Raw genomic sequence first — 4,654 nt, forward strand, 5'->3', positions numbered from 1 at the left:
AAAAGCAACGCGACGTTCGATCGGAGTCGAACGGCAATGTACGGAAATAATCGTAAGGAGAAAATAACGTTATATGCGTCCGTGAATCTCCGTTACCCATGCATCTCGCACCACGGACGTCGAAGTACTGAACTGATCTTTAATCTCGTCGTAAACAATGGCGACGAGGCAGAGGCACCTCTATATAGTCTATATCGACGACACGTAATTCGGCAAGGAGGCGTTAAGGAGACAACAGATGCGTGCCTCGTGCGCCGTAATATGTCATACAAACGCGTGCCTCGCGCCCGCGCCGTGTTACGTCACACAAAACACGCGCGCGCATTCACAGTATTGTGCACACATACTTGACCGCCGTGCGCACGCGCGCGCGCGCGCGTCGCGGTTCGCTTGCCCCCTCTCACTACGCCTACATGTTCCGTTCGCTATTGAGGCGCGTCTGCGAGGATCGAAAACAACGGGCCCCATCCCCCGCACGCGCAACAGGCGGGAGACGCGACGATCACTTCACACCGAATCGCCACGATCGAACGTCGCTCTCGCGATAACGCCGTGAATAATTGCGCGGTACCACCGCGTAACTGGCACCGAAAAGTCAATCGATTTCGCCGAATCGCGCAATCGATAGATACGCGTTTCTCACAACGACACGAAGTAGCTCGATCTTTGACCAATGAGCGAATCTTAACTGAGCGAGGGTCAGTCGCGTTGTTCAAATGAGAGAAACGATCAACGATTTCATCTTTTCAACGTGGCCGTCGACGCACTGAAGCTGGCGAGCAGGGCGAGCTCTCCGCTCCGTTCCGTTCTCGCGGCTCACTTCGCACGACTCACTTCTCGCTGTGGCAATTCACATTCGAATATCCCGGCATCGGACTCGTTGGCGCCCGCTCGACGACTAACGTCGCGTCGCCTACGTCGGCGTCGACGTGGTCGGCATACAAACGGCGAATAGTTAGTGAGAAGCGCACACAATGCGTTTAGAAACAAAATATTCTTTCGATTAAATGCCGTGTAATAATTGATGGTATTTTTTGAACACTCTTGACATTGGCACGTAATTAGCACTTAAATTTTTAATGTGCTAGAATTTATTTAGCGCTGGTGAGGCGGACTAGCTTAACGTGGAGGCAGTTCCGCTCCCCTGCGGGGGGTTCGCCTCCAAAAAAACTAACTTAACCCAACCTAATTGTTGTGTGGATGAAAAAATATATGCGTGAATACGAAAGATTCACACTTTTTCACCCACAACAAAATTAATGAAAGATTTATTACTTTTACCAAAAAGTCTTGGTTATTACCGGTAAAATTGATAAATTTGCTATAATTTATTACATTTATCACCGTATGTTAACCCTTCGTGTGTAACGTCGGGTCACTCGTGCCCTGGCGAAAGTGACTGTCCCCTGTAGCTCAAAAGGAGGGGGGGAGGGCGGGACCAAACTATACTGAAAAAAATTGTATACTACTAAGCTACTAGCTCCCCAAGCGCCGACGGTCTAGTGCGTAAACAGCCGTTGTGAGAGCCAAACGAAATTTTGAAAGTGCACGAGTGACCCGACGACGTTACACATTACGTTGATTAAAAATAGCAGGTGATTAAAATGTTTATTTTAATTTGGATGTTTTTTTTACTAAAAATTCATGTTCTTTCATTGGGAATTGATAGATTAATCTTAGTTATCGATAATTAATATGTTTTGACTGTGCACAATAATTTAGCCTCAATATAATTTTTTCATATTTTTGTACTTTTTTATAATTTTGTGATAAATAATTGTGATTGATTACATTTTCATGACAAAACGTGATTAAAAATGAATAAAATGTGCATTTTACTGTAATTTGTATCTATTTACGTATTTTCAAAAAACGTGATTTTGATGCTCAAAACTTAAGCATCCCATTAATTTATACATACTTCTAATATTTTTTTCTTTAAAGTACTATTCTTAAACTTTAATTTCTTTTTTTTTTTAATATATTAGTTTTTACCAGATTTTTTGAAAAAAATGGTCCATTCTTCACGTTTTTATTTATTTATATAAATATATTGTTTAAACAAATGAAAAAATCGGCAATATAGCGATTGATCCTTAAAGTAGGATAGTTAATAAGGTAACATGAATTTTTTCAGATTTTTTTAGAACACTTTAAAGTATTTTTGAGGCGTCGGACACGAGTGACCCGACGTTACACATTACAGGTGCCGAAAAAGACGTTACACACGAAGGGTTAAAAATTATGCATAATAACCGGTAATTATATATAATTAGCGAATTTATCACTTTTACAGTAACATAGATATCATATAGAATCGATTTTAGTCGATAAATGCTATCATAAAAAAAAATTTTTTTTATTTCCCGAAGTTGGGACCACGCGCACTTCAATTTTTACATCAAAAACAATTTATTTGTAAAATGTTAGGTCGATCGGGAGCAGGGATCATTCGGAACTACACCCAAATACACCTGCATTTCACATGATTGTTTCAACTTTTGCGAAAGACTTGCACTTTTGTGACACTATTGATAAGTTATTCTCAAAATTCGCGAATTATAATGCATCATATCGCATGGTATATTGCGACGAGTTAACCCACGTTCCGTGGGAATAGCACAATACACAGCGTCCCGTTTGCAATGTTGTCCGACACCAAGTATTCAGAGCATGCAGAGTAAGAAAATAGTAATAGAACGATATATTGCTGATTGCTGTGTTCGGAGACTATTTGAACAATGTTTGACAATAGATGTAATGTATTTATGTAATTACCACAATATGAATAATTATACAAGTCATACTACCTAATATGTTTTTTTGCGACTTTTCCGTCTCGCCATCGATCTTTACACGCTTTTACCTGGCCAATAACACGGGTATTAAGATTCCGACTGAAATTGATTGCGTGTGAGATTGTATTCACCAATTGCCAATTACCATAAAGCGTGCTTTACGACACAGCGAGTTAAAGATTACCAATATCGGCCAACAATTGACAGACAGTGTCGATAATTCTTCGAAACGCTTGCGCTATCGCGATAAATGTGAGATTGACGATGATTAAATCCATACTTTCGCCGCATGTGTCGGGGAGCAATGTACCTCGACGAAGAAGCGCCTTGATCTAAACCGCCTTTTTCGAACAAATGCCATATTGTTTAGAGATTTGGGCCTGTTGTAAATAATAGGTAAATAATAGCACGCCACACCACGGTTATATTATTGCTGTGTATTTATTATCAGTCAGATCGCACATGAACAGAAAAATAAAGCTTACACTATTTGAGAATAACTATCGGAGTTAACATAACGCGTGACAACGCACGACCGATCACGGTCGATACCAAGAACGTTGTGAGCGGGAAAACAAAAAAACAGAAGGACTCACACTCACACACATAAGATACAGAAGGACCCACTCTCACATTTAAGACAGCCCGCGCAAAGTTGCCACACAGTGGGGGAAAGGGTCGCCAGATGTACTGTGAAACAAAAGCATCCGGGAGACACAGCATAGCATTAACGCAAGCAACGGCCTAAATACTTTATTTTCAACACTCCCAGTTATTTAGAGCCGTTTAAAATGCTTAACTTACTTCGTAGACAACCAAACTGCTGTTTTGCCAACGGCTTTGTAAGAATATCAGCAAATTGTATTTTTGTGTTATATTTTATATCGATATCACCACGTTCATATGCATCCCGAACAAAATGAAAACGTACATCGATGTGCTTGGTCCTTTTATGATATTCAGGATTACTTGTTAGCTTAATAGCAGATTGGTTATCAACATACATGGGAACTGTATCATACTCAAAACCTAGTTCCGTTATAAGTTTATGTAACCATATCGCATCTTTGGTACCTGTAGACAGCGCAATATATTCTGCCTCAGTGGTCGAGAGAGCAACTACCCGCTGCTTCTGGCTCGACCACGCTATTGGCCCACCATTTAATAAAAATACGAAACCGCTTGTAGATCTTCGAGTATCAGTACATCCAGCATAGTCTGCATCAGTATATCCGTGTAATTCGCCGTTACTCTCACTTTTTCCATACACAATTCCATAACATACAGTTCCCTTTAAATACCGAAAGATCCTTTGAACCGCTGGCCAATGCTCGTGGCCATAACAAGTTAAGAACGGACTCGCCTGATTTACCGCGTATTCTATATCTGGTCTGCTAACCCTCGCGACAAATTAAAGGGAACCGATCGCTTCACGATATGGAATATTTTCCACTTGTCCTTTTTCCGCTTCAGTTTTCAGACATTGATATTGAGCCAAATGTACTCCAGGTTCAGAGGGAACACTTACCGGATTCGCGTCTTTTAACATAAACTTTTCAAGCATTTTCTGAATGTACGCTTTCTGTTCGAGCTTTATAGTACGGTTTTCACAATATCTTGCTCGATATCAATACCTACGAAATGCATAGCATCTCCCACTGTTATTTGAAACTTTTCCTGCAATATTTTCAAAACTTTTGCTATTGCAATTTTTAATCTTGACAACATAAGACCATCATCCACATACAAGGCTAAGTATACAATTTTTCCATCTACTATGCCTATGAACACACAATGATCATTCTCTAACACTGTCTAAAATTGAAAAGTTTCAAGAAATCAACAAACTCTGTATT

Source organism: Temnothorax curvispinosus, unplaced genomic scaffold, assembly GCF_003070985.1.
Source record: "Temnothorax curvispinosus isolate PA1 unplaced genomic scaffold, ASM307098v1 QBEX01016041.1, whole genome shotgun sequence".
NCBI lineage: Eukaryota > Metazoa > Arthropoda > Insecta > Hymenoptera > Formicidae > Temnothorax > Temnothorax curvispinosus.